Here is a 14,092-nt window from a genome sequence, read left to right as displayed (position 1 = left end):
TACTCCTTCCTCACTTCTACTGTGTGTGCATCGTACTTGGGCTCCTGTCTGTGTGCACACTGCCTTGGATAATGCTGTGAGACAGAATTACAGATGCAGTGATTCCTGAACAGCAGTGTTCGAAAGACACGGATTCCAAGGTCAGCATTCACTTCCTGGAACAAGCATTGCAACTGTCTAGTCCCTTTCTCCAAGGCACCCACCAGCTCTTAAAATCACTGACATCATGATCAACTATTTTTAACCAAGCCTTCCAGTATCTGGCACCACATTCAGAGACCAACCACAGAGGCCAATGATAAGCAAGCTTAGAAGTATCTGTGTGTGTATATATATATATATATACAATTATGTGTGAAAACATGAATTTAGGCAATTTTTTTCCACAACTGAAATTTATAGGATTTATGTTCCAGAACATGCAATATCTGAGATGCTGGAACTATCTGAAGTATTGCCATGCAAAGAAAACAGTAATACAGTCAAAGTAGTTCCATATGCAGCCCATTACCTGAATGACTATAATGATTCTTGTATATCAATTCTAATACTTTTCAACTTCCAGATTGTCTCTACAAGAGGGGAGAGCTAAGAATCTAGAGTAAAAGTACCCTAATCTATAATAATCTGACAACCTACATCTTAAATAGGATCTATGTCTACATATGTCTTAAATAGGATCTATGTGTTTCAATGCTCCCATCTAAGCAATCTATCTGCCAAGCAACTTCTGCACTTTCTAACCTGAAGCATACGGGCTGGGACATCCCACCAGCTGACTACTCATTTACTCCTGCTCTAAACATTTATACACTTTTTCAATACAACCTCAAGCTGTCCTCTTGAAGAACATTAAGTAAGCAGGCAGTAAGAATGAGAAGAGGTATCACAGAATCACATAATCAACTATGTTGGAAAGGACCTTGAAGATCACCCAGTCCAACCGTTAACCTCACACTGACAGTTCCCAACTACACCAGATCCCTCAGCGCTATGTCTACCCGACTCTTAAACACCTCCAGGGATGGGGACTCCACCACCTCCCTGGGCAGCCCATTCCAACGCCTAACAACCTGTTCTGTAAAGAAATACCTAGTCTAAATATCCATGCGAACAATGAAAGCACTAAATATCTTTATCCTTTTATTTTCTCTGTGCCGCAACCTTCCTACATCTCTACCCTAGAAACATCAATTCTGGCTGTAATGTCTTCTGGGTAGAGACCTCATTTTTCGCAATGATGCTGCACACAGCTTTACCGCAATGCTGGTAAAACAGTAGCTTTGTATTTGATTATCACTGTAACGGAGCAATGCAAATGTGAAACCCAAGGTGAACAGTAAAACTCTTGTTAGCAATTTACACTCATAACACAATCCATACCACACCAAGCTTTTCCCAGTTTCTAAGACGCAGTTCATAGACCAAAGATCCTGTTCTGCCAGAAAAGATACCATCATGTTTTCTTGAAATGTCATTACAAATGCTTGGAAAACTCTGTGGACACCAACATCATAATTTAGAGAAGAAAGAAGGAAAATACCAGGTACTCTTCAAATTATAGGAATACCTTAACCGGTTATTCATTATCACATATATCTAGGTTTAACCATCCATGTAATCTGAAATCCAAGCTACCAATATTAAACTGATTTCCATTTAAGGCCAAAATCTGTGCCAAAACCTAAGTCTAAGTAAATGGACTTAGCATGTGTGTACTGGTGGAACAGGAGGACTCTTTTACTGCTCTGGCAGTATAAAGCTCTGGCCTGATGAAACCAATCGGAATTTTGCTGCCGATTTAAATGAGGACAGAATTTCAGCCCAAGAATCTTCACCTTCCAGCATGGTGGGACCGGGGATAGTCTCAGCCTAGATATGCACAGTTGATCTGCAACCCCAAACACACTACTCTTCCCAATTTTCTCATCTCGCTGCACTCTGCACAGCGGTGCTCAGAGAACAGACTCAAGTACTACCAGAAACTCAGATTGCACAGGCTCTTCACACTTTGTCTGCTGACCCAAGAATCCAAGGGACCCTCTGTTGTTGCAGGTGGGGTCTGAGGAAGGAGAACACTGTTACTCAGTAGCTGATGAAATGAAAAGGCCTCCCCACTCCCCTCCCCAGCACTTCCTGCAATGCTCCATACACTAAAGTCATATACCACTACAAGCTGGATCGCAGCTCAGTGCATTCCACTGCACTTTGTCACGCTTCCCTGACCGATACTATGCCAAAAATGACTAGCTTTAACAGTTCTCTGGTGAATAAAAGAGCTTTTGCAACTCTGAAACAGAGCTGAGTTTTTAATTCATGTTAAATCTGCTTTTCTGTTCTGAAGGAACATTTTTAATGCTGCCTGTAACACCTCTTATGTGCTTTTTCCTTACTTCTGTAGTGACTTTTGTGAAGATAAAAGGAAAATTCAAGCTGACTTGTTTTTAAAAGCCTTAAAGAGACCTCTAAAATATGCCTGAAGGAAGTAAAAATATGAACTAGCAAAATACAAAGATGAAAAAGATCCCATCATGTTCATATAAATCTAGAAATACATGGCAATGAGCCAGAAGATTCACAAGACAGCTACCATAGAGGACAAAATCCAAAGTACAGCTGGACTATATAAACAAGCATAGAGCAACATTATCCAAGATTTGCACATTTACTGTTTATTTACTCAGTACCCAACTGAGCAGAGTCTTGTGGAATAATACAGACTGCTCCTGCAAACATCCCTTCTACTGAGATACTCTAAGCACTTGTAGTTATTGACCATGCCCTAAGAAACTTACTTCTGTAATCTTTTATTCAAAACTCATGCCTACAATTACCAAAAGAACATGATTATGAGAAAACTGTAAAACTAACATAAGTACCAAACAGGGTAAAGTGCTCATTATGTCAATGCTTGGCTCCCATCCATAGCAGAATACCAGCATGTTGCATGTGCACCCAAAAAAGGGATCCCAATTCTCTCCAAGCCAGTTAGCTTTGCTCAGCACATCAAGAACTGTTGCTGGTTCCAGCCCATTTTTGGAACAGAGGGTTTCACTATCCAACCCCATCTCCAGGCTGACCTGGAAATATGCCTACCCTGATTGCTACTCGCGTATGGAAATAATAAAGCTATTTTTACATGAAAAGAAAATCCTTTATTTTCCCAAAAGCAAGAACAGCCATTGCAACAAGCATAGAAACCAGGCGTTTAGAACAGAGGAGGGTGTTACCTAAAAGTACAAAAAGCAATTAAGCCTTGTGAGCTGAGCATGTAGGCAGGATGAGGGGTTAAGCATGACTTTAGACAGCAAGCACACAAAAAACACCGAAAAGGGGGAAGTAGGGAGGAGAAAAGCAAAGCAATCTGGAGCTTTTAAATTCAATAGGCTGGGGAGGTGGGGAAGACGCCTCTCCTCCTCTGCAGCGCCTGCCAGCTAAAGAAAGCAGCCCTCACTCACTGTGGGGGCACAGCTGGGAACCCCGTGCTGCTTTCCCTGATGTGCAGGGAGCAGCTCTGGCTCAGGCTGCTGTTTCTTCCACACTGCAGAGCTGAAAAAAGAACTTTCCTAACGCCTGAGCATGAGCCCTCACTGAACACAACGCTGATGTTGGTCGTGCAGATGGCTTGGAGGCTGAGACCAAAACAGCACTTCGGTGTGCATGATTAAAATTTTCAGCCTCAAAACTACATCCAATTTGCAAGGCAGATACTTCATTAGCACTAACATTCCTCCAGTTAAAACAACCATTTTGCTATTAATGGCTGAACTCAGCACTACCAGCTCTGTGACCCAATTGCCCTCCTCCCCAAGTAAATGCCAGACAGCATCTTCTCTGCTCATACATCCAGTTCCTGCTTTTTAGCAGGGGCTTCATTCTTCTTATGCTTCCCATTTGCCCTCAGGATTGTCAGTTACCACTTTCCTGTCAAGAGTTTAAACCTCAGCAGTAATACCTCCTCCATCCATCCATTAGCTGCCACGATCTCAGAGTCGGGGGGGTTGGGGGTGGTGGTGTGTGTAGCAAAAATTAGTTCCATTGAGTCTCTTCCCAGACTGGGAAACCACAAAGCTACTTTGTGATCATGGCAAAACAAACCAAATCTGTGGTCTAGTGGCAGGGTTTTCCCAAAATTCATGGGCTCAAAAGTTTGTGTGCAAGGAGGGTTGATAGTGCCCTGCTAGTTTGACTCATGGTTTTGTCTAGTGCTGGGCAATAGTCCTATTTCAAGGATAATGTGAGAAAGAAAGAGAAGGAAGTTTTATGCATAGGTGTAAGTAAGATAATGGGCTCCCCTAGTTGCTGTTGTTTGCCTCATGTAGGGCAGGGTGATGACTGAGTTCAAAATCCAGCAGACAGCGGTAAGCTTGGGAGCCCAAACCCTCCTCCAAGAGGCAAGAGGAAGAAAATAATGGCTCTCTGCAAAAAAACAAGGAAACCTGTTACAACACATAGCACTGCTATTTGCCCAATATAGCATTCCTGGAGATGCTAAATACACAGCAGGACATTCTGACCTTTCCAGGAATCTGGGAGAAGGTAGTTCTGCCACAGACCGTGCTGCAGCTCAGACTCTCCTTTGCCTTCTGAGCAGAGGTGTTCCAGGCTCAGGAGGCAGCAGCTTCTCCCTGGCAGTAAAACTGAGCACCCATTTCTGTGTTAAGTGTAGAGCAGGGCCTGAAACACCAAGTTCTCAATCTCCAGCAGCTTCTAACGCTTACAAACCACAGGGAAGTTCCTGGAAAAGTGGAACTGATTTGTTACAGAAGGTTTTATAGCACCAAAGTAGTACTGAAAAATACTTTTTCTAGTTTACTTTCATGTGGTTAAAAACCCTGAAGGTTCACTTCTCAGTAAACAGAGAGATGGGGGGCGGGAGGAGGCACACCAACGCAAATGAAAATTCTTGTGGCTTGCTTTTGAATTTGCTGGCATTTCCCAGTGAGGTCCTGCTTTTGTAGTATGGGGAGCTGGCTTGCCACGTGCCCTGGCAGAAACTGATGATTTTTGCACGCTTGTAAACTCCTAGCTCTAAGTCTTCAATTTGTTGAGCACTGCACCAACAACATATTTTCCACCATTTGCATGACTGCAACACCACACGTTTCACAAATTCTTCATAAAAACACATTCAAGAAAGCACTCAATGATCTTACTCCCTGCATTAGAGAACATAATAAAAAGATTTTCAGAATGAGAGGGATGGCCAAGGTGCAAGAAATGATCACACAAAGGAGATGGAAGTGAGTTTCCAGCAGAGCAACTGATTGAGCACTTGAAAGAAAAAGAGGAATTTCACCCTGCTCCAGCACACAGCCAGCTGGTCACTACCATGTCTAGGCAGCACACATTACACAGGCAATCAAGGGATCATCTATCATCTATAAGCATGATCAAGAAACTGTGCTGGACAATCAGAAAAAACAGGCTCCAGCAAGGTGGAAAGCATGTCTCCCGAGAAAATTATTAGCACTCATGTGGAGCCAGGACAAAAATAGGCCAATATGGAGTGGTTATGTCTTGATTCAAAGATCTCTGTCAAACTGCCACAATTTTTAATGTTTTTAATCGGAACAGCCAGATTTTTTTGTTTGTTTGTTTTGCAAACCAGGATACCCTGCACATATTAGTATTTCCAAGGTTACAGTTACATCAATTAAATTAGATTTTATGCATCTTTATTAGGCTGACATCTGGCAGGAGGGTGGAATAAACAGAGTCACTGTGGCAAAGCTTGAAGAAAAGCATGAATGGTACAGGCAGCTAGTTTAAGCACAGACGATGGAGTCCTGACACTGAATGGAAGAAAAGATGCAGAAATGAAAATACATGGGGTGTGCTGTCAAAGTCACGTTACAGTTGCATCTATAAGTCTTTAGGATGTCACATCAAATCTAAAGAATAAGGTTGAAGACTATAAAAAAGTTATTTCTTAATAGTTTGCAATTATATTAAAAAATAATGCATTTAGGGTATTCAGAGGCACACAGAGAAAAGCATGTAGGTGTGGAATATTAGTCATTCAAACCAACAGAGCAGAAAAAAAATGCAACAGGACAACATGTAAAGGAAGGTATAGACTTGAAAAGCCTTGAAGATATTTAAAGAGTTGATACAGCGGAAGAACGAAATGAACATGGAGAAAAGGAAGCTGCAGAGCAGCTGAATCTGTGCTGATATTTTCTTCTGTTTTGAAGTAACACACATCCAATGGATTCATAAATGGTGGATAAAACCTGAAACGAACCATATAAAGACTTATACAGGAGTAATTTTACCCTGCTATTTGTCCTACAGAAGTCAATCTCTTTAGAAGGCAAGAACTTAACTATATTATCACCTATTATCAGCAGTCTTCTGTCTAGCATTTTATGTGTGAAGAGTAATACACTGCACCATTGCATGCTCCGGGTTAAATGAGTAATTTACAAATCACGCATTAGAGCAACAAAAGATATAGAAAGAGTTGCAAAATGCTGCTTGGTCATTCAAGCAATCTAAATGGAAAAGTGTTGAGATTTAAATGTAGATTGCATTTATATTTCTCTAAATGCAAAGACAGTATGTGTCGCAGTAACAGTTTCACATACACGCACATATGCTGATACCAAAGACAAAGCAGCACAGAACAGGCTGTCTCTGCCATAGCCGTTACCTGATTCACAAAGTTATGGGTACACAGTGTTCTCTGGCTTCAGCCTTCTGAAAATTAACTGACCCAGAAATAATTTTTTTTTAAAAAGTATTTTCATATCCTCTCCTGTTCTGTTCATTCTTCACCTCCCTGGGGAAATATTTTTAATTGCTTGGATTCAGTTAAAATGAAGAGCACAAGTTTCTCATCAGGAAAAATCTCTCTCTTACACTGCAGGGAAGCAGAACACAGCCTCAAACATTAGAATGTTGTTTATTTAGCCTGAAAAAGAAGACTTCAGTGCAGTACCAAATCCTGTGGATTAAGTTCTTCGCAAACAGCTAGTACCATACAAACACTGCAGTTGTCATAATACATATATGCACACATGCATCTCTTGGGTGAAACCTAATTTCTATGTGTCAGTCTGTATACGAGAAGTTTCTTGTGAACTCCCAGTGACAGTCCAGATGGCAAGGCAAGACCATTAGGAGAAAACCACTTCTGCTGTGCTGCAACTAGAGCTGTGTGATCCCATAAATATCAGAGCTGACCGAACCACCTCAGCAGAAGCCACATGGTACTGGGGAAGACATATCAGCCACCAAGCTGAAGCCTGAAGCTGAAAATATTCCAAGAGCAACAGTATTGTGGGTGACCAGCAGCAGATGTGTAGAGCAAGCAGACAGCAAGAATCCGACTAGTTGACTTTCACCAGGCTTTTATTTAAGCATCTTCTGAAGATGGGAAATTGGGATCCCTCTCAAGTCCGGACAATATGAGCCTGCTGGTGCTATGGTAGGATAATACCAAAGATCACAATGCCACAGCAACTTCAGCCTCTATTTTGGTAATCAGAGGCATTTTTAATCTTATTTTTTTTTCCAAAAAGCTAGGGAATGATGAAAACCTATAAATAAGGACCAGCATTTTGTACTCCAAGCCTCAGTTCCAAGCAACATGAAAATGACAGATTTAAGCTACGCTCACAATTAGATTATGAACATAAGCAGAAAGGGAGATGTATGTGGAATGTATTTCACATGCTGTACACATGATTTATGTAAGGGTAAGGCCCAAATTGACACAAACATCTGTAGCTTTAAGCAAACAGACAGGGTGTCTGTCCCTCCTTGATTTTACTAGTGCAAACTATTTGTAACTTGACAGTAAAACATCTACTCTAGAGTAGCTGTATCCAGGCAGCTCGCAATCCAGCTTGTTACCCAAGTCAAATAAAGGAAACCTAGGCCTGCCCAGCTGCTTTTTTTTAATCTCTCTTAACGAAAAGAGGAAATGGTGGGGAATTAATGGACATACCCAATAAATGAGAAAAACAGCAGCTGCCATCACCAAGAAAACTCAACTTGAAGGTCTCTTGAATGTCTCTCCTCATCTATTTTAGATAGCATTACGTACATGCATTTGCAAGTCAGAGACAGCCAGTACCCAAGGAACAAAGACTATATGTACTGGAGCCTGTAGGCTGGGGGGATGCACAGACAACACACATGGGACATGGACATTCTGTAGGAGTCACCACCACCACAAGCAGCTGCTTGAGCAGGATTTGAATGCTGTGCCCAAAGAAGCACCAACAAGCTCTGGTTTGGTTGAGAGTGACATGATCAACCTCACAACCAAAAAAGTGCTTCTGCTGTGTTTTGTAGCACATCACCAGTCACCAGTCACCTTCAGAGCAACAGTGATGTGATCCTCAGTCCCTACTTCCTGGGCATGACCATGCTGGTCTCTGTTTCTTCTTCCAAAAGTGGTGTGGTAAGAATTCAGCCGGCATCTTCAATACTTCCAGAAATCAGACACACACAGTAGTAATACTACCATACTTTCAGAAAATGCCATCACAGTAAATTCATTCTGTACTGGGGCAAATATGACAGTATCTGGCAATGATATTTTATAAATAAAATGGAAGAAAAAGTAGTTTAGTTCCCTTCAGTTTATCAGATTTTATTATGCAACTGAATGCCCGGCTACTCTCTTGCAATTTAAATTACCATAAACTCACATACCTGGTGACCGTATTTCTACACAGGGTACAGATTAAATTCTCCATTTTTTTTCTTCCTGTTAACTTAAGTTTCAGTTCTAATGATCAACTAATTTTAAAATGTCTGCAAAAATAATTTTTCCTGTGGGTACAGCAAGAAAAAAAAGTGAGGAAAAGGACTGCCACTGTAAGTTAATTTATGTATATTCAGCCATGCTTTAGGAAAAAAAAAAAGATTAAAAAACCCCAAAACCATTCCACACAAGTATGGCACATACCTGTGTATCACATGAAAAGTAGTCATGGACTTTTATTTGCATTCTACTGACATTCAATTAGCAGCTTTAACATAAGCTTTTATTTAGTTTGGCAAGTATCAGAAAAGAATTCTTAGGTTGAATTAAATGAGTTCTTAAATGCATACCTTGGATTAACTCTAAAAACTGTAGCATGCAAAAAAGCCTTGCATCCAGTCCTTCCACTGAAATCTAAGTTTTAAAATCTCATTCAATTTTTTCTGAAAAAGAAAAAAACCCCCACAAACACAACCAAAAAAACCCACCTCACCTTCACCCTCCCCCCCATGCAGGGATGCTATTTTTCAGTCTCAGCATAAAATCACATTGGTTCCTCTCGATACAAGCTGAAAAGAACAGCAAAGATTTAGGCTGAGAACATCAGAAAAAAACCACAAAGGGAACAGTTACACCCTACTACTATTGTGATATCAACTTCCTGTTATAATAATGGCAATCTTCACTTTTGGTCAGAAGGGCTTTTTTATTCAGAGACTGAAGTTAATGCTTATACAGAATTTTTGGTGACTGTGATGAAGTCATTTTAGTTTTTATTTAAAAAAAAAATCCATAGCTCAACCTTCTTCTGACAACTAATTTTTAATAAATACAATTTAAATATCCAATGCAAGCTAATCCTGCACACTGTTAAAGCAATATATAATTTTAGACTGTTAACTCCCAAGCTTCTAGAATGATTATCTGACATGAGGAATAGGGAAGCATTAGTTTAACATAACTCAAGATTCACACTTATCTACAGTTGAAGTCTGGCATCTGATTCCTGTTCTGTTCATTTCAAACATAATCCTACTACCAAGATGCAATTTATTCTTATTCTATAGTTTGCAAAAGAAGAAAGGAGACTAACAAGAATAAAAGGCAGAGTTTAAAACATACTGCAGTCTTGTTCACTGCCATATTATTGCCCAGCTGTCAAGAAGCCACATCTTGTCATGTGAAGGAGCACATGCAATCACCTACTAGTGCCAAGGGACATTTCTACAACTGTGAAAATGCAAGGGAAAAGACAAAATTATTTATCTTGCTTCTGCAGGACAAAAGCATACTCTGAGATACGCTCACACAGAAGAAATCCAAAAGCACCTTCCCAAATACATTGCAGGAACTGCATCATGAAATGGAAGATTTAAGTATATTCACTAAGACAGATACATCAAGAAGTGACAGCAACATAGGAAGACTGGAGACAGGAGAAACTGGATAGAAAAGAGGTGTTGGCAGGTATCGGCTCAAGAGCAGTCCTTGCCTCTTGCTTTCAGCCCCTGGAAAGCTATGACTCACTTTTTTTCTGAAGCGGCTGAAAACTGAAATGACTTAACAGGCTAACTTCAGATGTATTGGTGGGAAAACACATTGCTTTACATGCCTTGATGGAAGAACACTGGACACTACTGGAAGCTTCTCAGAAATGTGAAAGAGGTTGAAACCAAAAAGGGCGGTTAGAGAGAAAAGAAGTAAGTATAGGAAAAGTTTATGAAACAAGCTCTCAACACAGCTAAAGAGAAGACAGAGTGAACAACTTAGCTTCAAATGAGGCAGGCAAATGAACACACAAGAGACCGTTGGCCTGAATTATCAAATCTACTTCAGTTGCTAAAATAAAATCCTTCTCCTGCATTCAGCACTGAGTGCCCTCATTTGAAGGCCCCTTTTTTCTCCTTGTAACCTGCAACATAGCTTGTAATGATTCTTGCCACCTTTAACCTACACCCCACAGAATAACCTAAGCAATCTTGTAACAGCTCATTCTGCAGCCATTTTTCATTAACAAAACTATCTGGACCCAAAACACCCAGATGACGACTAAAATGTTCATCCTGGAGGTTTTGGTACATAGCTGGGCAAGCAGAATCCTCAACACAGGTCATGTTTACCCAATCAAAAGACAAAATTTTGTTATGGGACAGGCCAATGTTATGAAATTAATTCTCCCATTTGCACAGGGCTATTACAAAATTTGCTGCCCTTCACCTTGAAGGCAAGATGTCTTTTTAGACTTGTCCTCTTAACAAACACATTGCAACAGAGATTTTACTACAAGCAAAATTCCAGCCTTCCATTGTCTGTTACCAAAACAAAACTTTGCACTGTATCTGCTTCCTCTCATTGCTCCAGCAATAGGATGAAAAGTCATACTGCTCAGTAACACATGGATAGATGGCACATGGATTATATGTGAACAAGCATGACCTAAAATAGTATACAGAAAAGGAAAAAACTAAAATACTAAAAAAATTAGAATACTAATTCCACATGCAGACCATAAAACTGACTTCCTACCCAAGCTCTATTTTGCACAGCAGGATTTCCCTCACTTAAAGAAGTGCAAATATTTGTTCAAAATGAGGTAAGTATTGTATTCCCCATTCTCAAAGTTTCCCCAAAATCTAGTGGTAGTTCCCAAATCAGGGTGGAATCTTTGCCAAATGGGTTAAATAAAAAGGATGTCATCCATGATGAAGAGATCAAAAGAATCCTGGAATGCAAGAAGGAATTAAAAAAAAAAAAAACCAAAACACCTGAACAACCCCAACACCCCCCTTCTACAATGTGAATTCCATGAACTCAGTGTAACACAGATGACAAGATAGTCAGCTTGATACTCTTAGTCACATTACAATACCCACAAATACCATTCCAGTTCCTTGAAAGATGCTATAATTAGTATCCAAAGGACAGATCTTCCCCTCAGGAATGTCCTGGTATTGGCACAGGTGTTTTATTACAGCGATACTTATAAAATCCTCTGGAAAAAATGAAGCGTAAGAACTTCTCCACTTCACATATTCACATAAGTATTCACTGTAGAGTACATGATGCATGTTACTGGAGGTACACAGCCTGTAAAAAACCCTAACACATCATTTTTTCTTAAAAATAGCTGCCCAAGCTATGTCTAGAAATCTTCACCCAGGAAAGGCACCCTTGATCAAAGAAAAGAAATTCGCTTGAGGAAAAAAAAAAAAAAGTGACAAGTGTGTAATGTTCCACAGTTCATCTAGAACTGCTTCAGCCCACTCTAAATTACAATGTCAGTGGCTGTTTATGCTCTAAGGAAGTACAGTAAGTACAGTACAGCCCATTCAGGTTGCTGGAATGTCACTGATCATATGCTCAATTGCATCTATTCATTAGAAAAATTCGATTCACAACAGCAGCTGCATTTACCACCACACCCAAAACGCCATCCAGTTGCCCCAGGTGATTCCAGCGGTTTACCAGCCCGCAGGACAGACACTCCATGCTCCTGTCCCTCTGCAGTGACTGCAAGTTACATTTCCAAGCCCAAGGAGTTGTATTTAGTAAAGAACAGTATATTAGCAGTGTTTTGGCTTCAAGCTTTTGCAACAAAAAAGGTCCAGCCTTTTGCAGTCATGTCCTACAAGTTTCAAAACAATTTAAGCTGCACTAATTATTTTTGACTCAAACTTGCTAAATAATTACTGTTGAAAAGATGACTTAAGCAAACACCAGACAAGTTACTCCGTTTGTTTAGGGAGAACTGTCACTAATTATGTGTGTAATTTTGTTTTGTATCTGTTAAAAAAAAAAAAGTGTGTAATCATGGCTTCTTTCAGGTCAACAGCAAAAGTCCCCCTTAAGTTTTGGGGGTCAGATTTCACTACAAAATCATAAGCTACACAATGGCTGAAAAGAAATCTCTGTGAAAGAACATCAGTCATTTAAAAGGAACTCGCAGCTTCCTAATCAATTAAAAAAAAAAAAAAAAAAAAGTTTTCACACGTAACACCTATGATGACTGTAACTGAAAAACACAAAAATTTTGTATTTACTTCATGAATTATACTGCATTTTATATACTTGTTAAGTTTACCAACCAGCTTATAACCCATTTCCTGTCTGTGTGGGTCTTTCACAGAACAAGAATGAAGTAATAAAATGTTATGATGTTTTCTTTTTATTTAATTAAACCAATTTCATCTTAAAACTTAGGCTGAACAAGGAGCTACAAACCCTGCATTTATGTTACCTAATACACAATGTCTCTTGTAGTATGTAAAATGGTTGTGTTAAAATCTAACCATGCTACAGATATGCTAGATGAGTGAAGCTAATAAAAGTAATAAATAGAAGTATCCTTTCCCCAGCCTCTAAAATTTATTCTCCTTCCTTCTAATTGTCACTGTTCTACTTCACCCTTTCAGAAATCCTTATTGTGGCCCAGTAAACAGACTGAATAACCCTGGTCCTTGCGTGTTGTCCACCAGAACAGATTAACAAGGTCAGGATTACTTTCCTGTGTTCCATCTAGAACACCAAAGAGCATCAGCCCAAACCCAACTTGAAAATGGAGTTCACATAAGATCAAACTGGATAATGTTATAGCCATCTATTCATTCTTCACAACTTCCTAGAACGCCCATGATTAATGCTTCTTATGACAAATTGCCAACTTCAGGACGCTTGCAGCCACTGGAACAGCTGATTATTGTACCATGCAACAGGATCAGGAGGTGTAAGATCCTGTACTCCACAGAGTAGCTGTAGGGGAAGGCTCAAGTAGATAATTAGCTATTCACGGACAGAAATCCTTAACATCTAGACACTTGCTCCTGGCATTTGGGGGCAGGGGGACAGGACATACAAGACTTCAATGCCCATCTACGAACCTCCACTAGCATTGGGTCCAGAGGTAAAGAAACTGAGGGTGCTTCATTTCTCTGTTAAATCAGAGATTTGTTAGCTGCCTACAGGACTACAGAAGATGTCCATACAGTGGGCACTTAAAGGCTTTGATTCACAAGCAGGAACAAGGTAGCTGGGGATGGCTGATGTTCTACACATCATGCTCTGAAAGAGTTCAGCATTTGATTCAAAACAGCTCAGGCACCAGGAAGAAAGGAAGAATCTAGAGGTAGTAATCAAGTCTGTCACCCTACACCATTCCATCCTCAGGGCCAGGTACCATTCAAGCCATCTCAAGAAGCTCCATTCATTCACAACTCTCCAGGAGAGCCAACCTTCATATGGGCCTGGGCCCACATTAGTTAAACCCACCATTTTTAGTCACAAGACTTCAGTTTTGGAACATCTATCTGGACTCTAGCCAAATGTGATCCTGCTTATGCTTAGATTTGAATGCCAAACACACCTAAGGGACAGGTT

The 14,092-nt window shown here is 40.2% G+C and overlaps 1 protein-coding gene across 1 annotated transcript in view; it reads right to left on the bottom strand.

The window, feature by feature from the left end:
• LATS2 (large tumor suppressor kinase 2) overlaps positions 1 to 14,092 on the bottom strand; it is a 50,120-nt gene that overhangs the window by 29,277 nt on the left and 6,751 nt on the right. The gene's annotated exons all lie outside the window — the stretch shown is intronic.

This window comes from Athene noctua, chromosome 1, assembly GCF_965140245.1.
Source record: "Athene noctua chromosome 1, bAthNoc1.hap1.1, whole genome shotgun sequence".
Lineage (NCBI taxonomy): Eukaryota > Metazoa > Chordata > Aves > Strigiformes > Strigidae > Athene > Athene noctua.
This window is presented reverse-complemented; position numbering and strand designations above follow the sequence as displayed.